Source organism: Amphiura filiformis, chromosome 19, assembly GCF_039555335.1.
Source record: "Amphiura filiformis chromosome 19, Afil_fr2py, whole genome shotgun sequence".
NCBI classification, from domain to species: domain Eukaryota; kingdom Metazoa; phylum Echinodermata; class Ophiuroidea; order Amphilepidida; family Amphiuridae; genus Amphiura; species Amphiura filiformis.
In genome coordinates this window covers 46005872-46032763 of record NC_092646.1, presented here as the reverse complement: position 1 = coordinate 46032763, position 26892 = coordinate 46005872, and the positions used below count along the sequence as shown (strand labels likewise).

Here is a 26892-nt window from a genome sequence, read left to right as displayed (position 1 = left end):
GGTAACAAATTATGTTTAATAACTCATTAATAAACTGATATAATGGGCTTTGTTATATGCACAAGTGAATTCATTTGTCAAAGTTCAACTAAATTGAGTGTATACATTGTAGCATACATGAAGTTAACAAAAATTAGTTGAATATGCGCAGTGATTTACCATTACCGGTATATATCTATTCACATGTTGGTTATCCTGTGCCATAAATGTGAATATTTTACCACTAAAATTGCCTTTAAAAGCACTGAACCAGTGTATGATACAATAGAACATAACATGATTAGCAAGTTAGTTAAGCTTATAACTGAGCCATACCTGTGTGAAGCAATTCATCATTAGAATATGTTGGTTATTCCATTCCATGACGGCAATCACTGCAGTCCCCATAATGCTATACAGTGGCATAGCCACTTGCTTTAATAGTTACTATAAGTCCCGTCACACATTGCACAGGCCTTGCACATAGTTACGATCCACGCAAAGTTTTGCAATACAACTCAAAACGCAATGTTAAAGTATATCAAGTTATCCATACACAAAACCGTACACAAAACCACCTGATTGACGCGACGTAAAACTATTTAAATCTATATTCATTTGCACACCCACAATTGCGGGTGTATAAACCAAAAAAATGCGTCTCATACACGGCCAAAATCTCAAGAATGTGTCCTACACAAAAGTTCAAGCTTGACTTCAAAAACTGAAAAACAACTATATAATTTGATGTGTAATCACCTTGCCAAAGAAGAATGAAAGGATTATCTTTTTTTGATAACTTACCTGTACAACAAAAGAAATATGGTATTGTGGCAATATTCCATGGTGGGTTGTCATGTCCGATATTAAGTAAGAATTAATGTGTGCTGCAAGCAGATTTGACTTGTGTAACAATAGGCTAACAGGTTGACTTTACCACAGCTATACAAACTGCTTATTAACCTCCAGCAGACGATATCAATAGCAGACGACATGGGTCACAGCATTTTACAAAAATGTTAAACTATTTGTCAAAAATCGCACAATTTTTATTTTTCATGAGCACATTTGGAATATGTGCAAAAACTAGTGCATTCAAACGAGTACAAACATGCCTAGTATTGGTTCAGCATTAAATCATGGTAGCAATTGAACTAATAAAATACTCTACCTGTTGCGTAGTATGAAAGTAACTAAACCCGATATTACCTCAAGTGTTTCATTATCCTTTCTAACTTGCCGCATATTAACTTGCCATTTCAGGTCAGGGTTTTTTTTGTGGCTGCGTTTCCATAAAGTGACGTGACACTAGGTGGTTAAGTATGGAACAATTACGACCAAGGACCGAGGCGCTGGAGTTTGACGCCAAAAGTTAGAAGTAATAAAAAATAAAAGGGAAATTTTAGTGTCAATGGCCAGCTCTTGAAAATATATAACAACAAATCAAGAATAATTACTTTGCCTTAATTGATGATATATTCAGTCTGGCAATTGTCACTGTATGACACTATGAATGGCTGTCAATCTTGAGTGCCAAACAAAAGACAGATAGAGAGAATCTCTGGCTTGTTCACTATTTCTGATATTTTCACTGGTTAGTGATCATCACTGTCAATTTTTGAGAGAGAAAGCTTAAGGGGTGGGGTATGAACATTTGGACAGTATTTATTGTGAGACATTAGAGCACATCAGACATATCGAATGGCATTCTGAATACGAAGAATGTCCTTCTGATATCAAATAATTTTGATTTTTTGAAATTCGCAATGTAATACACATTTTATGGCAAATTAAAAATCGATTAAAAATTGATATTTAAGGGCTGGGGTATGAACGTTTGGACAGTATTTATTTTGGGACATTAGAGCACATCAGACATATCGATTGCATTCTGAATACGAAGAATGTCATTCTGATATCAAATAATTTTGATTTTTGAAATTCGCAATTTAATACACATTTTATGGCAAATCATTAAAATTGATATTTTTGATATTTAACAGTACTTGAAGTAAACTTTATAAATCTGATGATTTATACTTAAAGTGTATGTAGGTGGGATGAAAAGCCGACGATCAATTGAAAATTTTGACCTTTCAGTATTGAAGATATGGATTTTTTTCCCAAAACACCAAAAAAATTAGGTCTTTTGGGAAAAAATCCATATCTTCAATATGAAAGGTCAAAATTTTCAATTGACCGTCGGCTTTTCCTCCCTGCTACATACACTTTAAGAATATATCATTAGATTTATATAATTTACTTAGAGGACTGTTATATATCAAAAATTTGAAAAATATCAAATTTTTATAATTTGTCATAAAATTTGTATCATATTGTGATTTTCAAAAAATGAAAATTATTTGATATCAGAAAGACATGCTTCGTATTCAGAATGTAATTCGACTGGTCTGAGGTGCTCTCATGTCCCACAAAAAATACTGTCGAAACGCAATAAATGCTCATTTTAGATCCCTTAACAGTACTCGACTACTTTATAAATCTGATGATTTATACTTAAAGTGTATGTAGGTAGGATGAAAGTCGACGATCAATTGAAAATTTTGACCTTTAAGATTATTGAAGATATGGATTTTTTTTCCCAAAACACCAAAAAAAATTAGGTCTTTTTGGGAAAAAAAATCCATATCTTCAATATGAAAGGTCAAAATTTTCAATTGATCGTCGGCTTTTCCTCCCAGCTACATAGGCCTACACTTTAAGAATATGTCATTAAATTTGTAAAATTTACTTGAGGACTGTTATATATCAAAATGTGAAAAATATCAAATTTTAATTATTTGTCATAAAATTTGTATTATATCGTGAATTTCAAAAAATGAAAATTATTTGATATCAGAAAGATATTCTTCATATTCAGAATGCAATTCGATATGTCTGATGTGCTCTCATGTGTCACAAAAAATACTGTCGACACGCTCAAAATGCTCATTCCAGATCCCTTAAAGACTGAGATGAAGGGAGCAAAAAATTTAACAACAAAATCACTAGCCAACACCTATTTCCTCTTCTAAATAAAAAAAAACCCAACAGTTAAGAAGCAACAAATAATTGTTTTTCTCCAACATATTTGATGTTATATTCTTTAGCATAATTTTCATGGCAGTCAATAATTCTGACAGAGAGTTTGTTAAAATGGTCCACATTTGTTGACACTTTTTCAAGTTCAGACGGTTCACATTCAATAATCAGAGCCCTCATGATATGACACAAGTCTAGTTAAATAAACCATGCACAAACCCTCTGATAACCACAGGTCCTGAGACTGCTCCTTGCCTATGATCGCAAAATATTTGGAGTGGCATTTGTTTACTTGCTCCTTTTTTTTTAAATCTAAAAAAGTGTGATCCTAAAAATGCCTTTCACCGAAACTAATACCAGACCTCTTCTACATTGAAGCTGGCTTTCCCTTTTAAAGGGAATTTTTATTTAAAATTCAAATTTTTCCTTTTCTTTGCATACAGCTTAGGCTAGCATAGGCCTACCGTATGCTTAAGTTTTAGCTTGGATCCCATCAGGACCCAAACATGTGTCAGCCCAGTCCAGCTGATTAAACAAACAAATAAAAATACAATTCAAGGAACAAATGATAGATTTTACCAACAAAATTCAGTATCTTATGTTTTTATATTAGATTTGGAAGTTTGAGCAACATTGAAACATGATAAGCAGACAATATTAGCAAGTCACTATAGCCTTGTATTCTTCAAATTCAAATTTAACACAAACTACACTGAACTAAACTCATAAACATCCCTGAGTACACTAATATGATATTATTTAGTCCGCACCAAATAGTCGTGTGGTAGACTCTTTTCATGCTCATTCACCTGTGTACAAAAAGCCTTGGACGACATGAAATAGGGAAATGTTTTAGCATAACAAAGAGCAAACCCCGTAATCTCAGTGTAAAAGCTACGGAGCGTAAACTGTCTCATTTGCATAACAAGGAACAACGCTCTTTATTACCAGTCCGGTCCGACTGTCTGATCAGGAAGTACTGCCGAATCAGGCAGCATGTTGCTAGTCGGGCAACACAGGCTTTGGTAACCCTTCCGAATTTGACAGACTAAGGACTAAATTGTTCATGGTGATTTTATAAAAGATCGGTGGAAATTTTACTTTGACACACATGAGCTACATGTAAGTTGACAATTTTTCACGGGAGAAAAAAAATTCCACCGGGAGGAAAATAATTTAAATAACAAAACAACTTCTAACGGTTTTTTAAAAATTTGATTTAAATATGCAAATTAACTTTATTTTAACTAGAATTGATGAAAAAATACTATTAATTGTACATCCATTGATAATTTTATATATTTTACCTACTTCTTTACTCTAAACCAAGAAATAACGGTATATTAAAAGATGCTCTATTCGAAATAGAGCATTGCATTGTGGGATACCATGCTGCCTGACTCGGCAACATGCTGCCTGATTCGGCAGTATTTCCTGATCAGGCAGTCAGACCGGACTGATTACATCAATTTAGTCGGTACCTGGTTTCTCATGTACGACACATTGATCAAGTTCATCCACACAAGTTACAAATACCATTTCACTTTCAATATATTGAAAGTAAGCTCTCTTTATATACCCCAGAAACATAACATCACATACCACATTCACAAACACAGGTATAGCACTAAATAAAATCCTTATTTTTTCCCTTCTAAATTATGGATTTAAACCCAAACTATTTTTACTTCCAAACAGTCAAATCTTTGTCCAAACACAATTGAGGGACTTCATTCACACTCTGTTGACGTTGTTTGGCGTGCAATTCCTATACCTTTTGTAGGATTTGGAGACCATTGGACTCCAGCCCAGCAGGTCAACCTGTCAACCTAGTCATTTTCAATACATTTTGTATTTCTCTTCAACTTCTTTCAAAAATTGAGAAATTTTGTCAAGTATTGAAGCTGTTCATATGATGCATTTTAATCTTGATCAATCCACATCCACCCAATTCAGATCAGATCATGTCAATATGCTTTGATGCCGATGCCCACTATGAGCAGCAGCATTCTTTATCTCTACTAGACAGGCTGTAGAAAGGTGCTAGAAATGAATTGCATAGCGCCCCTTTAGCGTCCACCTCCGGGCGTCCACCACTTCTTAAAAGCCAATGTCAAATACTGTCAAATTTTAATTTTTTTCATTATTCTTTGTCAAAAATTTTGAAATAATATTAGTAACAACTGTAAGAAATACTTTATGGTAATTTTAGGGGTAAGTTAAGTTAAGCTAACGAAGCTACCTCTAAGGTAGCTTCGTGTTAGCGACCGTCTGAACAAGTATCGTGTTAACTACCTCGAAGCTTAACACGGAAGATTTACCACAGAGAAATCTCTGTGGTAGCGCGCTAACACGAAGCGATCGTTCCGTGTTAGTGCCCGTATGAACAAGATTCTGGGGTAAGCTTGACCTTATGGATACAACACTTACAATTTCGCAGTATTTTAAATTTCTTTAGCATAAATTCACAATAATTTATCTCCGTTTCTCACCGAGAATGAACATGATGAAAAAAGCACCAAAAAAAAAAAAAAAAACCAAACAAACAAAATAAAAAACCTAACCAAACAAAACATTAAACTGGTCAAAAGAAGAAACGGAAGAGCTGATATTAGTGTCTTGAAAGACAAAAAAATTGAGTGGAGAAGAAAATAACAGCTAAAAACATATGTAAATGCCCTGAAACTAAGAGACATCGGCTTCCACAGTGACTTGCAGTATAGCAAGCGGCCCTAAAACTTCCAGGAAATTCCTATATTTACCACGAAGTAAAGACCAAGCCGTGCAGCTAACACTGAGTGCTTAGAGTTAAAGACCACGAGGAAGGACCGTGTGGACAAGTATCCGTGTTAAGTCATGACCTTGCACTACCTCCGTATTACGGTAACACGGAGGTAAGCTCCGTGTGATCATGCCTATAATGAGGTAAAATGAAAGAAAACTTGCTTACTATCTATCCTGGGGAGATTGAATGTCTTATTTTTTCAAGACATTCATTCAAAATTGCTCTTTTGCCCTACAAACAACAAATTTGGCTGATTCCATTTATATGTAAGTTGGGATATCGCTCATTCTACAAAATCGGGTGCCAATAGCCCTTTTTCCATTCTTTGGTCCACAAACACTTTGTCGAGCATTTAGGGCATCAAATATGTTGTTTTTCTGGTAGAACTCAACAAGATCTACACAGACATATATAGTTTTCCATACTTTAAATGCTTTCTTCAGCCTGATTAACCCTGACAAAGGCTCAAAATATTTTCTTTGAATAAATGCGAAATCTTTACATATTTGTTGTTTTTTAATTAGATAACGTTCCATCATATTGTTTATCAACATTATTTTTTAGTGATTAAAACGTCTTTATGTAATTCTAAAATAAATTGCACTTTCCACCAAAATGCTGTGAGCTACGTTACCCCTTTTTAACACACGTTATTGGAAAGACGTAAGACACAGATATCAACGTCTACTCCTACTTGTTTGTGGCTTTTGAAAGGAAACACTCATAGGTTTTTAAAAATCACAGTAAAAATTGTGATGCTGTAGCATTTTTGGCATAGAAATTTTGTAAACATTGAAATTTTGACCGACCATGTTAAGATTGGTGAGCTACGTTACCAGAATTCCATAGTATGCACTTGTATAACAAGTACTTCCTAATAATATGTGATAGGTACCAGTGATCGAACCCCATTTATATTAGAATTAACCGCATAACGCTCTAACGTTCGCAAATCACATCAAAAACATTAAAACCCGTGAACTACGTTACTGTGAGCTACGTTACGCACTCATTTACGCATCTTTAAAACTTCTATGAAATGGTGAAATTGGTGTTACATTTCACTCAAGTGATCTTTCGTTTGCTTTTTATGACCTTGAATTAAGTAAAAGCAGCCCATTTTGTAGCCGGTAACGTAGCTCACATTACATTGAGTTCTGGTGTTAAAAAACATCATGACTTCCTGAAAGAAAAGTAGAGCACGGGGGGTGGCGAATCTTTTACAACTGAAAGTAGTGATACATTTACTCTTAAAAACACAAAAAGCAGGTCTTTTTGAACAACTTTTATTTTTTCAATTTTTACAGTGGATTGGCACCCGATTTTGTAGAATGAGCGATATGTGTAAACACTACAAATATGCCAAGAATATCAGGTTTGAAATAAAAATCAACGAATCGATAAAGATCATATTGGTAGCCCACACCGATCCAGATTGAAGACACTTGTCAGTGAATCACACGGTAGATTTCAAAGACCATATCACGTTTCAAGTGCCCCTTCATGACTCGACTGTGTATGCATTTACTATGAAACTTCCTGTTCAAGTTTACATGAAAAACAATCACACACAAAAAAACCGGACAAAAACAGTGTACATTTCTATATATTTGAACTTAAAGGACTGAAGTTTTCTTTTTATATAAAACATGCCACAGGTGCAAGTAGCAATACAACTTTTTTTGGGGGCAAAGGAAAGTAGGTTGGCTTGACACACCCTCCGTCTTCCTTCCCAACCGTTTGCTTCAAAGTTGTTGCAATAATTACATGTAGGTATTAAAATCAAGGCACACACCCTAAGGTTCACTTCACACTTATATCTCAGAAATGATCTGGGGCTTACAGTTGATTTTGAAACAAGTCACAGGACAAATCACACATTCAAACTGCAAAAAATGCATCCCATTATCAGAAATTGCAATTGAGTAGCTAGAGCAGCTATGTTTTGATATTTCAAGATATGAAAAGGACCCAGGTCTTATTGACCCAGGAAATTGTTTTTTATTATATTGTTTATTTTTTTGTCTTTTATTTGTGACACAATCTGATCCATGGGGGGCAAATGGCGGCAAATGTGAAACTGAGATAAAGGCAAAAATATGGCGTAAAAAACAATAAAATACATAAGAAAATATACATCACAAAACCTCATAACTTTATAGAACCATAGATACTAATTATTTTTAGTATCTATGATAGAACCAAGTATGTTAGACCTTTGGTGTTTTCAGTAAATGATAGCCTAATGTTACTACAAGGTAATAATTAGAGTAACTCAATTTTCAAAAATGCCTCCTTTGGCCCCCATGGTACAGATTGTGTCACATTTGATACCACTCTAGGGGTCATATACCTTCTTGGGATTTTGAGATATGAAAAGGACCCAAAATAGGAATAATGACCAGGGTCTTGTTAGGAGTGTCATCGATCCCCAGTGGGGAAATTATTTAATACATTCTTACTTCTTTCTCTTTCATTTGTCACTCACCACTCGTTGGGTCATGCCTTTGTGGCATTTTGATATATGTCCATTTCCCCGGGGGGGTCACTGCCATTGTGGCCTGTACACCATCCGCGATAATCAACTTTTGAAAAGCACCCTAAACAAGGATTTAACCCTTGGCTAAAATGACACCCTAAACAGGGATTTCATTCCTAACATCAAATTTCATACCCTAAATTTCATTTCCGCGTATTTAGCAATTGCAATTTTGCTACCCTTTTTTTCAATTTTTCCTGTTCTTGACACCCTAAACGCGATACGCGTATCGTGCCTACCCACGAAAAACTACCCTTTTTACGCGTTTTCATTATCGCGGATGGTGTACAGGCCACAATGGGAGTGAACCCCCCGGGTCCATTTCAGACCAAAGGGTTGCTCAGTAAGTAAGCTTGTAAGTAAGCAAGTAACATACACTAATATAGGTTGATACCATTTCATGGCAATGCTTTAGTTCAGCAAAGTGCAAAGTATGAGCATATCCGCAATATGCTGAAAAGAGATTTGGTAAGAATCTCATACTTTATTATGCTTTAAAACCATAAAACCAAATTCAGCGACTTTAAGGTGTCAATAATTTGATACAATTTTGTGGTATTTTCCATCCAAAACTGTGTACATAAATATGATACATTTGCAACCTGAAAAGTGCATTTGTGGTTTAGTCTGATGCCCATTGGGCCCAATATTTCATAAACTTGACAAATTTGCAGACCACAAACCATGTCCACCAAGAGGTCATGAATTGGACTCTGAAATCAACAACAGTGGATCATTTGCTGTGATTAGCCCTGCTACCTACAATATTGAACATGTAGAGGTGACTCAAGTTCATGTTCAGTTTAATGACAATTACATGTATTCATCTTCTTAAATTCTCATCAAATCAATAGGATTCTTCCTGCTGTTGTCCTCAGATTTATGTTCATGAACCTTTGTAGCTCTGTACCTAGATAATAGCAAAACTTGCATGATCTGCCATGCAGAGTTCACACTTGGTTTTAAATACAAATGCACATGTGCAGCTTCCTCCTGATCATGCTGATCCTAAAGGAACATCAAGTTTGTAATATTACTCACTATGCTATAACATGTCTTTGTAATTTACATTCATCATACTGCGAATCCATCAATAAAAGGAAAGAGAAATTGTCTGAATTGTTCTAAGCTGAACTAAGGCTGTCTGGGTGTGGAGACTGTTTTAGGGCAATCACCTATGATTGTGAAGAAGCAAGTTGAATCAAATGACATTGTGTGAAAGAGACAAAATATTTAAGACATTTCAGCAACTTCAGTGGTTGTATTGGCCTGTCTGTGTGCACAAAAGGGGGGTTGTGGGCATGCCCCACTTTTGGGGGAATTTGAGTGAGCTTTTTATTAAAATAATTTCCATCCAGTTTGGCTTCAGTTAGGTAAGTCTATATATTAGTCCTGACTATTCTTGTTTCCAATTTTGGGAGCTGAAAATGCACATTCTATGAAGGAGTTAAAGGTATACAGTCAGTCTACTCTGAAGTACAAAGTACCAACGCGAACGCACACATTGTGCCGACTTTGAAGGCACGCATACCTGCAGCAGAGACGCAGCACTACGCACTATTTACGCGCTGTATACGCGCGAGTTGTTACTTTGTACTTCAGAGTGGACAAACTGTAGTGAGTGACGTCCTTTGGATGCAATCCAAATAAAAACATGAAGTTTGTACCAAAATAACTCTGAGCTATACACACAAGCCTATATCAATCATGTACTGTATAAGTGGAAATTTTCGCGAGGGTTTTATTTTCACGAATTTCGCGATTAGAGCTCCAACCGCGAAAATAACACCTCGCGAATATATGCAATAATGTATTACAAGTATACAGGAGAGGACTTTGCAAACGCGAAAATAACATTCGCGAAAATGTGTCTCTCACTACAAATCGCGAAAATAACTGTACGCGAAAATTACCACTTATACAGTATATGGGATGCTTGAGCATTGTATTTCATCCTTGCAAATATACTGTGAACTTTATACCTTGTTGCAGCAATACAGACTGTATCAAAATGATTGGTACCCATTGATCACTTTTCACTTTCTACTGATTATGAACAGGACTGCCTCATAAAACACAACATAACCATGGTAACCATGATAACATCTGTCTAGTTTGTAGAATAATGTTTTCAAAGGTTTTACAATTCTTAGTTCTTGTTATTTCAAGAAGACACAATGTTGCATATGGAAGATGCAGGCTTTTCAATAAACACCAAAACCGATGGGTACCAATCATTTTGATACAGCTTGTATAATAAAGAAGTTCACACACCATATAAGCTCATATAACATGTATAACATATACAAATGAGATGGAATTGACCGAGTTCAATGGTCAATTTTAGAGCACTTTTGAGCAAATTTAGTCTCTATTAAACCTTATTTGGATTCAATTTCCAAGCAATATTGGCTCATTACATTGTTAGAAACAAAACCCTGCACACCACTGGACTCAATGTATCCGATGTGGAAACTCTACCAAGATATTAAAACTTTTGGGCAAAATCTCAATATAAGACAAGACATGCACACCTGAACTTGCTTGCCCCATTTTTATGCAAACTCAGAAAAAGAACGGTGCCCTACATTTAAAAAATCCAGATGAAAACAAAATTGAAAGGGTGGCCTAAAGCTGGTCAATGGTTAAATCTGACTTTTGGTGTTGATCTTGCAGCTTGGTTGTGGGAAAACTTTTTTGCATGGTAAAGTTGGGAAAGGATTATCCTGATCCAAAACTTGCAAAACTATGTCGTTCACCCGGGGGGTCACTCCCATTGTGGCCTGTACACCATCCGCGATAATCAACTTTTGAAAAGCACCCTAAACAAGGATTTAACCCTTGGTTAAAACAATACCCTAAACAGGTGTTTTCACACCCTAAACAGGGATTTTATTCCTTGCATCAAATTTCATACCCTAAATTTCATTTCCGCGTATTAACAATTGCAATTTTGCTACCCTTTTTTTTTTTTTTTTATGTTTTTGACACCCTAAATGCGTTACTCTCGTATCGTGCTTACCCACGAAAAATTACCCTTTTTACGCGTTTTCATTATCGCGGATGGTGTACAGGCCACAATGGGAGTGACACCCCCGGGTCGTTCATTGCTCTTTGTTACTGAAAACACAAATAGTTAGTTATGTGTAGGTTAATGTGTGTATTAAACATGTTTAAGTTAAAACTAAGTATTGTTGTACCGTATTCATTCCATTTACCACCCATGTCCCTAAGTACCCACCAAGTGACTTTACTAATATACATCATGTACAGGATACACAAGTATCAAACATGGAACCACACATAAAATCTATAGTTTGGGCAATTTTTTATGTATGCAATTATGTTAACAAAGTAAAAAATAAGCGCCCACCCAAAATGACTTTGTTAAGTGCCCTGGGCGGTCAATGGAACAAATAGGGTACATTTGCTGTCAGTTCAGTCAAAAAGAGTGTGTCCACCCCCTGCAACTGTCCCTACTCATCCTAGGTTGTATGTTCCTAAGATTAGCATTGCAGTTTGGTAGCCAAACATTTTCAACAATCAATGGTAATTTGTATCAAATGACTTCTATATCTTAATCTATAGTTAATCTATCAGCTCGTAATCATGAAGCGGCCTTATAACATAGCGGATTAATGATATATTTTATTTTGAGAAATGTCTTGTGACAAATCGCCAGAAGTACAGTATCACAAATTATTATTTTATTAGTCCTATACTTTGTCTATGCACAATATATACCAAACAGGTGAATAATATCACTCTTTTAGGCTGAGTTCACATAGAAGTATACGGTATACGGTATTTGCTATACGAAATACGCTCATTCGATCAGGCTGAGTTCATATAGAAGTATACTATGTGAACTCAGCCTGATCGAATGAGCGTATTTCATATAGCGGATAGCTTAGTATGTCAGTTTACCCATTTTCTTCGTCTTATCAAATGCTTGTAACTTTACTTCTTGATGTCACATTGCATTCAATGAGGTGTCATAATGTGCAGAATTAGATAGTGCCTCTATTAAAAAAATGAATTTACCCACATATGGTTTAGGTTTTAAAATTAGGACGGTATACGCTGCACTAAAATCGAACACGCACGATTCCCACTATACTAAACTATATGCAGGTATACGGCCTTTTCGAATAGCTCTTATGTGACCCGGTACTATGAAATTACCTTGCTCGATTTAAGCTATACGCGTGCACCGGCAAAACGTGCATTGTATACCCGAATAGTATACTTCTATGCGATTGTAGCCTTATGTGACCCGGTGCTATGAAATTGCCTTGCTCGATTTGAGCTATACGCGAGCACCTGCAAAACGTGCACCCGAATAGTATACTTCTATGTGAACGCAGCCTTATGGGTCTACTTTTCAGCGTAGTGGGAAAAGCCTAACAATTCCTGCTGATTACGATAAACTATATTACATGTATATCTTTATAACATCACTTCTACAATCTATCACACATTTGAGTAAACAAATTGAACTAATACAATTTTTCTTCCAAACAGCCATTCCTTATTATACTACTGCACAATGTTACATCACTATACAGTTGAAACATTCCAGTATAGACCACTTTACATCATTGTTTATTAACAAAGGCGAGGGATTGGTCTGTCGATATGCCCGAACGAACCGCTTCACTGTTTAATGGCTTTCTTGTACTATATGAAATGTGGTGGGAGATTTAAAATACACATGCCCTGAGCAGACTACGATGCGCACGCACACTGCAGGGCAAAGAACAATGGAAAGTACCATAATGCGTGCGCATACTGCCGGGCATTGACGTCACATGTCAAGTGGTCTATAAGCAAACTATTCCAATATACATATCAATTGACTTGCTGGGTCCTCTATAGGCATTTGGTCTCATTAAAGTCATAATGTACAATCTTTTTTCAGAATTTACCTTTATTTTTTTCAAAACCGATTTTTTGGCATATTTGTAATACTTACACATGTTCTAACTTAAATCTATGAGCAAACTGTCAAATTCGTCCTATTTGTAGTAAAACGGGACGATTTTCTGTAGGTCCGACATTAAGTCATAATTTTTTTAGATTATGACTTTATGTCGGCCACGATCGCAAACCGTAGTCTCATACAAAACTAGCTTGGTTACGCTCCCTCCACATGTGGAGGGAGCGTAACCAAACTGGCCGCATAGGAGACTAACTCTGAGGCCGCACTCGCTGTCCTAATCCAAATAGTGCGAGATGTTTCGAGTGATAGAGGTGAAGATTATGATGTTGTTTCTTTGCAAATTCCCAATGTTTTTCAAGCGTCCAAATGTATTGGGAACTTTCATAATGATTATATGTGACCGTACACCACGAATGAGTCAGTAAATGTCCTCAATTGTATTCTGAGTTACAGTGTAAAATGGGCATGAAGGTCATATTCATAGGTATTTCAATTTGGTGCTACGTGTATCTCATTAAATGAGGTACACGTAGCACCAAATTGAGGTACCTATGAATACGACCTTCATGCCCATTTTACACTGTAACTCAGAATACAATTGAGAAGAAAATGCAGCTAATTTTCCATTGAAATTTCCTAGCTAAACCAGGGATATGGTATGAACTATAAGTCAATGACCCAGTAACTATTATAAGTCAATTTCTATTCCTGAATCTGGCTGGTTTACCTAAGGAGTGAAACCAGTTTCCTATAATCTGTCTGACATACACTAAGTTGAAATTCACCTGTTCTATATACAGCCTGTACAACCAGCAGTCAATGTGAACTTTCAATACCTCTTCCTCTACTTCTGACAAATTTTGAACACCTTTACACAGAGCCTCAAGTCAACTTCAGTCATTTGTGTGTAAACAGGATCGCTGTGTTTTGAATTCAACCTCAGATTTTAAAATTCAAAGTTTGCTTCAAATCGCTATTTTGCAGTGTAAATGAAGACAGAAGTCCATTGTGGTTATTTGAAGCATGAGCAAGTGATGGTTTAAGTGTAAAAGTCGACTAATGTGTAAACACCCCATCAACAAATCACCCAAAAGTCACAATTATTTGGTTGTATTTTATTTTTGGAGTTGCATGGCACCTTGTGGACTACCAAATCAGGCTTGGTAAACTGCATGATTACCTCATTCTCTTTTCAGATCCAAATCAGTGAGCCATAGCATTTTCATATCATGGGTCAGCGGTTAGCTGATGGATCACCATAGGTCAGAGGTCAAGTTCACCTACATGTATTAGCAATTATGCTGCAAGATTGATTAGTTCACATTCATACAGGCTTAAAGGAACTTAGCAATACTGACAGTAATTGTTACTTCTTTATTCCAAGTTTGAAGTTTGTGGATCTAACATATCTGTTCAATACAAATGTATACTACACACATGCAGGCCTGCATGCATGATAAGATATACGTTTATAGTTTATACGTCACTGCTTCAATGATACACATGCATGCGATTTGTTTAGCCATCACGCAATCGGTGAACTCTGAATACAACTGGAGATCTCCGGATTTAATACAAAAAATTAAATTTTACTGTAATTAAAGCCATATTTAGTCATATAACCGTGAATTTAACAACACACAAATAGTTTTTTATTTCGTGTATGTCATGAAAATTCTGAATGTATTCAAAATTAGCAAAAATGCAAATTTAACTCCACACGAAAATAACCACTTCTACAGGATACAAAACAGTGTCGTAGCGTGGGTCATCATATTGGGGGGAACCAACCATGATCGGGGCACCGGGTCTGATGGGGGGGGGGGGCACAAGCCGTTTTTCGGCACTTTTCTATGGGAATGCACCCCCATGATGCTACGCCACTGATACAAAATGAGTGACCATGGATATGGAATCAAGCCAATCACTGGCACATAACCAAAGGTCAAAGCCTCCGTAATTTTACCTCATACAATAATAATAACGTAGTGACAAACAACACACTTGTAGTGCTAATTATAACATCACCCAATGATTGCCTGTGGTTGGCGCCCTTCAACATCCATTCGCCATTCAATCAACTCTGCAGGGAAGAGTTAGCATTAAAAAAAAAGGTTTCCTCAGGGAATGAAACAGAATGAAACTTGACTTCTTTACAATCGAACACAAAGCAGTCATTCACGTGCCTTCAAAAATTGCTAAGCCTCTAGCATTAAAATGTAAGGACAATCTCGTGCCTCCAAACAATAAAGAAGTTTCTAAAGTTATTTGTATCAAATTATATGACTTCCTGATGAATTGTCACATTTTCAAACATGTCAACTGGCACCTATTAGGCCGAGTAAAAAAAATACATGTTTCTCGTCCGCGCCCTCCTCATTTTTTGAAGATTTTTCAAATTTCTTTTTATTTTGTAAACTTTCAGTTATAACTTGTTGAAAAAGATGTTTCAGAAGTTGAAACTTATTTTACAGCTTTGTAAATGCATAATACATCATTTAAGAAGAGTTTTGTGATCACTAGAGGGGTCTACCTCTCAAAACAATAAAATAAAAAGGGCCTCCTCCTTTTTCTCAGATATCAATCTGTATGTCGAATACCCAAAATATGGTGTCAAATACGAGATTTAGCGTCGTTTTCCAATAAAAAAATAAAAATAAAAAGCCCCTCATCCTCCTAATTTTTAAAAACCCGGACGAGAAACATGTTTTTATTTTTACTTGGCCTTATGTGTTGGGTGACAAAATGCTACTCCTTTCATAACTCTGGAAAATCATAACAGTGACTGTATAGTGATCGTGAGAGGTGTTGGGTTGGTGAGACTTGACCCCGGGGGGGGGGGGGTCACTCACATTGTGGCCTGTACACCATCCGCGATAATGAAAACGCGTAAAAAGGGTCGTTTTTTCGTGGGTAGGCACGATACGCGCGTATCGCGTTTAGGGTGTCAAAAACATGAACAAGAGCACCAATGGCGCTGTGGCTCTGCGCTTTTTGGTGACAGTGAAAGTAATTGTTCTTGGAGTCGCATGGGCAACAAGTGAAATCATTTGAGTATGTGACAGATCACATTCCCCCAACAGGTACATCTGGTAGGTTGGTAGCTATCTCATTTGCAGAGCATACAATGAAACATCAATCAATTTAGGGAATTAGTGACATGGATCGAAACGGGTGGAAATGAGTCCAAATGGGCCAAAACACATCAAAATATAATTATATACAGGCGAGTAGGCCTATGTCAAGAATAGTGTTAGTCTGAATAAGGCTTTGGCTCTAAATGGTGACTGTACCACCAAGTTTCATGACAGTTAATACTAATTTGACCTCAGATGACCCTGGTGACTCTGAAATGACATTCCCAAAATTTGACTCTAAAAAGTGACTATACCTAACAAGTTTCATGCCCATCCGACAGTTTTACTAATTTGACCTCAGATGACCCCTGGTGACCCCAAAATGACTTTCCAAAATTTTTTTTTTTTTTTTTTTTTTTTTTGACAGCCATGGTGTTACTGTCTATGGTTTATTCCCTGTACTTGAGTCCGGTGGGGGAAGAAAACATACAAAATAACCACCGGACCCTTCACAAAACTTTCCTAACAGCAAATACTATAATTGTCATATATTATTATACATTATATAGTTATACATATACTATAATTATTACACATATTTTACTTAAATAATTAACAAAAAAGATTAACAAAGGATTTTTATTTAACCAATTAACCAGTGCAGAGACTTCGCCATAGTTGCCATTTTTTGAAAACTTGTTAAGCTCTAAATTACATGCTGCTTGATATTTCAGGATATTATAATAATGTTTAATTTCTTGTTTAAAAGCTTTTAAATCTGGGTATTGTTCCATCATCTTTGCTCTATAGATATGGAATTTTGCCATTGTCATTATAAGGGTTAAAGTCAAATCAAATTTAGAACCAAATAGAATTGTCAAAGTAGACATTTCCAATTCCACATTAGTTTGTTCTTTTATCCATAATTTAATGGTATTCCAAAATATTTGGGAGACCTGACAATTTACAAAAAGATGCTTAATTGTTTCGGATTACCCTTACAAAATGTACATAAATCATCCTCCCTTACATTAAATTTCAGCAACAGACTATTTGTTCCTAAAATCCTTTGGTTAATTCTATATTGGAACCATCTATACTTGAATCAACAGAAAACTTGAAATTTAAAAGACATAATTGTTTCCACTCCTCATTTTCTATACCAACATCTATTTTCCACTTATTACCCGATTGTTTCATTCTCTTAGCCCCTACAAAGACATCATAGAATAACTTACAACCTTTACGATATTTGAACAATAAGTCCATATTACTAGATCTAAAAGGTGAAACTAATTTTGTCCCTTTTAACTTGCTAATATTGAAATTTGTCTGAATTGCTCTTATAATACCATTGTATTCAAGGAAGTTTGTTTTCACCTTATACATTTCTTCAAAATCATCTTTTGACATAAAAGTCCCATTTTCTGACAGTAAATCATTTATAAAGAGAACCCCCTTTTCCTTCCAATGAACATAATGAATTGAATTACCCCCAATTTTGATTTTATCATTCCACCACAGGTACTGCTTTTGCAATACTGATTGAAATCTAATTCACCATAATTAACAATATTTATCAATGAGGACCAAGAAAAAATATCGTCATACCAGAACTTATTGTCTACCTTATTTTTCATTGCATTAAATCGGAGTAGACCTGTACAGCAAATATCGTTAGTCTTCACATTCAAACATAAATTTGACAATTTTATCCATTTTTGTCACCTTGAATAACCCTCATGTATCCAATTTATTTTTAGTGCATTTATATGAGATTCGACATCTGGCATTTTAACTCCTCCATTCTCATAATCTTGTACAAACTGAGATCTTTTTATTTTGTCCGCTTCCCATTCCAAACATATTTAAAAATGATGTCATTAACTGTTTTGATAAAATCTTTGCTCGGATTTGGAAGCATCTATGCTAATATAACTGATCTTGGGAAGAACCAAAGATTTTACCACTGCAACTCGACCCAATACAGTAAGATTCCTTTTTTTTCCAATTGGAAATCATCTTTTTCATCAGTACAAGTGATTTTTCATAGTTCTGTTTAACCATCTGCACCAAATCAGTATTGAAAGAAATTCCAAAAAAATCAAAATTGCCCTCAAAATTACAAGTTAGTTTTTTATTTTCACAAATTTTTGTGATTCTATTTTTATATGATCCTATCCATACTGCCACTGTTTTATCAGTATTAATTTTCAAACCAGAAATTTCACGAAAAATATTCAAAGTATCAAATGCGCTTTTAGCGACTTTTCTGTGCCATCTAATATCAAGGTTGTGTCGTCTGCGTATTGTGTAATTTTAAAATCCATGTCATTTACTTTTATTCCTTTTATATTCTTATTCTCTTTTATCATTAAAGCTAAAATTTCCGCACATAAAACAAAAAATATATGGCTTAAAGCGGATCGCCCTGTCTACAACTACGCTGAATTTGAAACGGTTTTGAAATATTCCCATTTATTATTACTGAGGAAGAAGCATTCTTATATAGGGTTTCAAACCATCTACAAATATCTGTCCCAAAATTAAAAGCTTTTAGAGTTTTAAATATAAAATCATGTGATACCGTGTCAAATGCTTTTTCAAAATCTATGAGTAATAGCAGACCAGGTATTTTATGAATATCTGTATAATTTAACAAGTCATAGAGAAGGCGAATATTTTTAGCCTATAAATCTGTTTGGAACAAAACCAGACTGGTCTTCCGAAATTAGATGGTTTAAAACTGATTTTACGCGGTTAGCAATACAAGCAGATGCTAACTTATAGGAAACATTTAAGAGTGATATAGGCCTCCAGTTCTTTAGGAAATGACGAGGTTTATCAACCTTTGGTAGAAGAGTAACATGACCAATTTTTTGTTCTTTTGTAAGAGAACCTTTCCTAAAACCTTCATTTAACGACCGAAGAAGAAAAAATGGAAATGTCGTCCCAAAACATTTTATAAAATTCTACTGTAAAACCATCTGGGCCAGGAGTTTTGTTATTTTTCATATTTTTCAAAGCAATTGAGAGCTCAGACAAATCCAGCTCACCTTCTAAATTATTTGACTGCATTTTGCGTTAGTTTGTTGAAACATAAATTTAGATCATCAATATTGACATTGTTTTTTTCTTCCTTTTCTTTGTACAAAGTTTTGTAAAATAACAAAATTTCTTTTTCAATTTCCTCCTGAGATGTTGCCTCTGTGTTATCTTTCTTAGTAATTTTACATATTTGTTTATTTACAAAGTTTCTTTTTTCAAGGTTAAGAAAATATTTGGACGGTTTCTCCCTTCTTCTATCCATTTAGCTTTTGATCGAACAAAACAACCTTTAATTTTTTTTCTAGTACGCAGCTCTTCAAGCTCTTGTTTAGCGGCATTAAGTTCCCTCATTACTGAATCGACGTTTTGGTTATTTAAAGCCGTTTCTGCACATATCTTCTCCAGATGTTGTATCAAATTGTCAAGTGTTTCTTCTGTTTTATCTAAGTCTTTCTTTCTTTTGGATGAAAATGCCAAAGTAGCACCTCTAATTTCCAATAATAATGTTTCAAGAACAGCTGGTCATCGATAGTAAGAACTAACGTCAACGGATTAATATCATTTATATATTCTCTATCATAAGGAGAGGCGCATATATTTTCTTCACCTTAGTAATCGAATCTTTAACAATATTTACATATTCCTCTTCTTTAAGCAATTCATTATTCAATTTCCAAGATCCCCGACCCTTGTTAATATTATTACCTTTACTTAGGCCAATGATCACCATAGAATGGTCAGTTCTGTAACCAGGTGTTATATCAGCAAAATCGATCAAATTTAGCAATTCAGAGGAAATTAAAAGAAATCTAATCTGGCTTGTTTTATTGGATTATTTTTTCTCCAAGTAAAACGTCTAATATTTGGATTCAGAACTCTCCATGGATCGCATATTTCCATGTCTTCTTTTATATTAAGAACCATTTCTTTTGCTTTCGGGTTATTAATATTTACATAATTGAAAGTATCCATTTCTTGATTCTGGACTAAATTAAAGTCTCCGCAGATATAATAGAGTAAGGGTTTCCAAAAGATTCCACAACCTCTTTTACATGACTATAGAAATATGGCTGATCATCATTTGGCCCATATAAACAACATAAAGTAATATCTATGGATAACAAAGTAATATCGAGCACAATCCAATTTCCAACATGATCACGCTGTATATTCCGCACCTTAAAATCAAAATTATTGTTCATCAGAACTGCCACACCTCTTGAGTTCGTAGTGCGACCCGCTATAGAAATCTCATAACCCCATTCAGACCTGACCATATTTTCAAATTTTTGGTCCCAATGTATATCCTGAAGACAATATATCGAAAATTTCTTTTTCCTTAGATAATTAAAAACATCACGTCTCTTGACTTTATCATTCAATCCCCTGCAATTTACAGAACATATTTTAACTGAGCTATCCATATGCAAAACATTTATTTAATTTTCCAAAAATTTGACTCCAAATGTTGACTGTACCCACCAAGTTTAAAGCCCATCAGACAGTTCTGACTAATTTGACCTCAGATGACCCCTGGTGACCCAGATATGACCTTCCAAAAATTTTGGCTATAAATGTTGGCTGTATCCACCTATTTATAAGCCCATATGACAGTTTTACTAATTTGACCTCAGATGACCTCTGGTGACCTCAAAATGACCTTCCAAAAGTTGGCTCTAAATGTTGATTGTACCCACCAAGTTTCATGCCTGTCCGACCGTTTTTACTCATTTGACTTTAGATGACCCTTGTTGACCCCAAAATGACCTTTGAAAATTGGCTCTAAAATGTTGACTGTACCCACCAAGTTTCATGGCCATATGACAGTTTTTACTAATTTGACCTCAGACACTGGATGACCAGTTGACCACAGGTGACCCTAAAATGACCTTCCAAAAAGTTGGCTCTAAATGTTGACTTACCCACCAAGTTTCATGCCTGTCCAAGAGTTTTTACTACATTGACCTCAGATGACCCCTGTTGACCCCCAAATGTCTTTCCAAAATTTGACTCCCAAATGTTGACGATACCCACCTAGCTTCACACCCATTGACAGTTTTTACTTATTTGACCTCAAGATGACCCCTGGTGACCCTGAAATGACCTTTCCAAAATTTGGCTATAAATGTTGACTGTATCCACCAATGTTCATGCCCATACAACAGTTTTTACTAATTTGACCTCAGATGACCTCTGGTGACCCCGAAATGACTTTCAAAAATTTGCCTTTAAATGTTGACTATACCCACCAAGTTTCATGCCCATCCAACACTTTTTACTCATTTGCCCTCAGATGACCCCTTGTGACCCCAATATGACCTTCCAAAAATTTGACTCAAATATTGACTGTACCTGCCATGCCCGTCCAACACTTTTGATTAATTTGACCTCAGATGACCTCTGTTGACCCCGAAATGACCTTCCAAAAATTTGGCTCTATATATTGACTGTACCCACCAAATTTCATGCCCGCCCAAAAGTTTTTACTAATTTGACCTCGTGTGACCCTAAAATCACCTTCTAAAAATTTGGCTCTAAATGTTGACTGTACCTACCAAGTTTCATGCCCATAGGACAGTTTTTTCTAATTTGACCTCAGATGACCTCTGGTGCCCCGAAATGACCTTCCAAAAATTTGGCTCTAAATGTTGACTGTACCCACCAAGTTTCTAATTCTTGCCATGACAATTTTACTAATTTGACCTCAAATTACCTCGGGTGACCTTGACCCACTTGCCAAAACAAACTTGTTCTGTCTCGGGTCAAGATGCACCCACCCACCAAGTTTGAGGAACACGCGACCCCTAGTCTCCGAAAAAATAAGAATTTGCTCACCGATAGCTTCACATTCTACATTGCATTCAAAATCTAGTCGGATTTGCTGAAGAATGACACCGTGTAATAATGGAAGTTCAGAAGTAAACACAGCCGATCACAACAGGCGATTGCATCAAAAATGTTGCTAAAATTACATTTCACTCTCGGCAAAAAAAGGCAAATCTTGCTCAAAAGATGCAGTTGACTCATCGAAATAACTTTCATCCAAATTTCAACATTAACAGAATGAACCTCCAGTGCAAACTGCCAAAAATTGCACTGCTGTCTGCCTGAAAAACGATAGCAAAGCACTCTAGCATGGAATGCGAAGAACGTGTACAAATTGAAACTAGCCCGAGGTACTCACACTGACGTCATCACCGCGACGTGCCTCCACGGTGCCCCGTGTTTACGTACATATGGCATTCAGGGCCCTAGTGAGGAAGGAACAGGGCCATGATGTTTGAGGCTAATTGAAACTAGAGTTCTGGAGTAAACTGACAGACAGATAGACGTTGCGTATTATGTGGGCATAATTTATTCAATATTATATTATTATTACTTGTCTTTGGGCATTATTTTTATGTTTGAGAAAATATTTGGGCCATCATAATTATCTATTTTTTTTTTTTGAAAAGCCAGTTGAAAAAGGATGTTTGGTTTGGTGATTGAATTCACTCAGTGGCTAGTAGTAGCCTAATACTATGACTTTACCATGTTTACGTCCCGGGTTTACGTACATGTACCCATGATGTACCAGTGCTATGTAGTCCATGAGTGCATGAGCATATGCCATGATGATGGCTGATGACTGAGTGGTTTCCGACTTTGAAAGTTGCATCGATCGTAGAGGTAGTACTGCTCCTACTCCTAGTCTCCCAGACACCTTGCGATCTCTCTTTGGGATATTTTTACCAAATAGAGTAACAATCTGTCCTTTGACATATTTAATTTCATTTGTTTTAACCATGTTTACGACTTATCGTAGTGCAATTTCGCCGGCGACATCTGTCATGTGTATTCATGTGGGGGCATACATCTTGGTTGTTTGTTGACTTGCTCCACTGCCAAAGACTGTTCATTACGATGTCTGTGATTGGTTCATTTTGGGGCTAATTTCTAAGGACAGCACTGATTGGATAATTACGCATTACATCATTGGGAGATAACCGCGTTACCGAAAAAGCAAAAATTTGCACTTGCGCAAGGAAAATAGTCCACTAGGAAATTCATTTTGTTCCGATTTATTCAAGATTCGACAATTTTCATGACTATTTTTTGATATTCCTTAACTATTTCTTTATTTAAATTGTAAAGAAATAGTTAAGAAAAGTTAAGAAAGTCAAAATTACTTTTGAATCTGAACCTGAGAGTACTAAAATCTTTAAGACATTTTAATGTTAAACTTCCGTTGGTTTGCGCCATTGTCACGCATAAGGTTAAATTATACAGACCAAAATAATCTCTAGCACACTGGGGAACCAAGTAATAACTCGTTATGGTGGCTTTTTAACCAAAAATCACATTTTCTCAACTGAATTTCAACTCTATCGGGAGTGCAATCGATGAAAAAATAATTTAGCAAAACTTAGAAACCAATTTGAAAACCTAAAGCCAAGCACAAAAAATTCCTTAGCATAAAAACCAACACTGTATTGTGTAACCCTACTGTTCTGATGACGATGACTCCTTAGCTTCGCTGGAGCCAAAAATTGGAAAAAAGGGTAGCAAAATTGCAATTTCTAAATACGCGGAAATGAAATTTAGGGTATGAAATTTGATGTTAGGAATGAAATCCCTGTTTAGGGTGTCGTTTTAGCCAAGGGTTAAATCCTTGTTTAGGGTGCTTTTCAAAAGTGGATTATCGCGGATGGTGTACAGGCCACAATGGGAGTGACCCCCCCCGGGGACTTGACACAAATAAATGTTTGAACTGGATACAATTGTCAAATTTGTCACTTGTTCAGTTATGGTTGCAATAACATTTCGTAAATTGTGATGCACTCTTGAACTTCTGGTGCAATATGTATCCTGATTTGCATTTAATATCATGCAAATCAGGCCCGTCACGAGGATTTTTTGGGGGTGCTGATTTTGAAAAAGTGGACTTTTTTTCCAAAGGGGGCGATTTTGTGAAAAGTGGACTTTTCCCCCAAATTTGGACTTTTTGACCAAAAATCCATTTTTTTTGCTCGCTATATGCTCGCAAATTCTTAAATTTTGGAACTTTTTGTATACTTTTGCAAATTTGGGAGGTGCGGTCGCACCCCCCCCCCTGCGTACGGACCTGATGCAAATGATAGATGTGAATAATGGTAAAGGACGCACCATTAGATATTATTGAAGAAAAAACTTTGCCGACTAGATGAGTAAAATAAAAAACCCTGCCCAACTCTGTATAAAGGTATACATTAAAATTGAAAAAAAAAAAAAACCACCAAAGGCCGCCAAATTCTGCCTGACCCTAACTCTCTGACCCTAACTCTCTAGCCCCCCCCCTCCGATAATATCCAATAGTGGGTCGGGGGTCCCTAATTCTTTAATACCTCCCACTATGTCTCTTCTGAAGTTGAGACAGCCTGGCTTATGCGCGAATTTTTTTTTACGCTCGTGCTGTTTGCTCTATTTTTTAGTTTGCTCGCGCAAACCTGACTTAGCATCGACCCCCCACTAGACAACATGCCCACATTCTGTGGTTTATAGCTTTTTCCAATTTTAGTGCATTGTACTTTGGCTGCCCTACATTTTGATGCCCCCCACATTTTTCAACTTTGCTACGGCCCTCACTCAGAGTAATGCCATGTTGAATGTTGCAGTGGCAGATTTGACTCAGTGTGCTTATTGTGGATATCAGGGTCGTAGCAAGCGGGGCGACGGGGGATGCCATGGCCACCCCACTTTTTGAGAAATTTGTTATGGGTGCTATTTGAAACTTTGTGGCCACGCATGATACCCCCTTGTCAATGACCAGTGCCCCCGGGACAAACTATACCACTGCACTGTTATGATTTTCAACAGTTATGAAGGAGAGAGTTTTCTCACAAACCATATTTTTGTTGTTCACTTCCATTTTTTAAAGTGAGGCAAAAAAAAAAAATTGTTGTGTTGCCCTCAAGTTGGAAAATGGGAAAGTTGGGTAGGACGGTCGGATTTAATTTTTGGTTTTTTTTTTTTTTTTTTTAACCTTCAGTTTTTAAAAATCCCCTCAAATATTAAATAATTACCTAGCTGGGGGTTTATACCCCTCAGCTAGGTATTGTAATCGTTCGGGTTCTTCCGCTGGCAACAAACCACTGTAATCTTCCCGTTTTCTTCCGCTGGCAACTAAGTGAAATTGCACATGTTTTTGTACTTTATGCACCAAACCCTCTATCTTTTTAACCAAATATCCCACAGAGTCGCATGCGATATGTCAAACTTTTCCTCTGGTCATAAAGAACGAAAAAGTCAGTGGTCACATCGCTGTAGGATCATTGGTTAATGAGATATAGTCACTTTTTTGTACTTTGTGTACTTAACCCTCTATCTTTTTAACCAAATATCCCACAGAGTTGTGCGATATGTCAAACTTTTCCTCTGGTCATAAGGAACAAAAAAGTTAGTGGTCACATCTCTGTAGGATCATTGGTTAATGAGATATAGTGACTTTTTTGTACTTTGTGTACTTACCCTCTATCTTTTTAACCAAATATCCCACAGAGTAAATGCGATATGTCAAACTTTTCCTCTGGTCATAAAGAACGAAACAGTCAGTGGTCACATCTCTGTAGGATCATTGGTTAATGAGATATAGTGACTTTTTGTACTTTGTGTACTTAACCCACTATCTTTTTAACCAAATATCCCACAGAGTTGTGCGATATGTCAAACTTTTCCTCTGGTCATAAGGAACAAAAAGTCAGTGGTCACATCTCTGTAGGATCATTGGTTGAGATATAGTCACTTTTTTGTACTTTTTGCACCAAACCCTCTATCTTTTTATCCAAATATCCCACAGAGTCGTGCGATATGTCAAACTTTTCCTCTGGTCATAAAGAACGAAAAAGTAAGTGGTCACATCTCTGTAGGATCATTGGTTAATGAGATATAGTCACTTTTTTGTACTTTGTGTACTTAACCCTCTATCTTTTCGCCAGCCCATTCAGGGGCTGGTACCTGTTTCAGGTTTGGGGTCAGTTTACTCAAGAGATTATATTTTAGTGGTATTGGAATGATTTTTTTTTTTTACTTTTTGTGGTTAAATTTTTTTTAAATATTTTAATTCGATTTGTTAGGAAAAGTAAGTATGTTTTGCCGTTTCAACGAACTAAAACGAGTGAGTATTACCAAAGTTATGTTTGAACTAATTAATTATGACTTTAAAAGTTTAAAGGCCTAAATGTAACAATAATAGTTAATATATATAGCATCATATGGTCAGCAGAAGAAAATCTGACATCACCTATGATGTCATATCAGTGTCCTTGACCGGGGTCCTTACTCCTTGACCACTGAACAGCGTGATATCATGTTGATAACAGATCTATAGAATCAAAATCTTCATCATATCCTCGGATCATATCACAGATTCTCAACAATCTGTGATCATATGGACCATATTGATGTGAAAGTAGTTATCTATCATATCCTGTGTCGTTTTATGGATAAAAATGACTCAAAATGT

At 36.0% G+C, this 26892-nt stretch overlaps 1 protein-coding gene across 7 annotated transcripts in view; it reads right to left on the bottom strand.

Moving 5' to 3' along the window:
* The window catches only part of LOC140141372 (uncharacterized), a 278662-nt gene that overhangs the window by 145844 nt on the left and 105926 nt on the right, over positions 1-26892 (bottom strand). Inside the window, exon 1 of one of the 7 annotated variants that reach the window (XM_072163217.1) lies at positions 316-538. The exons of the other annotated variants lie outside the window; for them this stretch is intronic. The gene's annotated coding sequence lies outside the window, so the exon portion shown is untranslated. Of the gene's footprint in view, positions 1-315; positions 539-26892 lie in introns of those variants that run through there. 7 annotated transcript variants of the gene reach the window in all.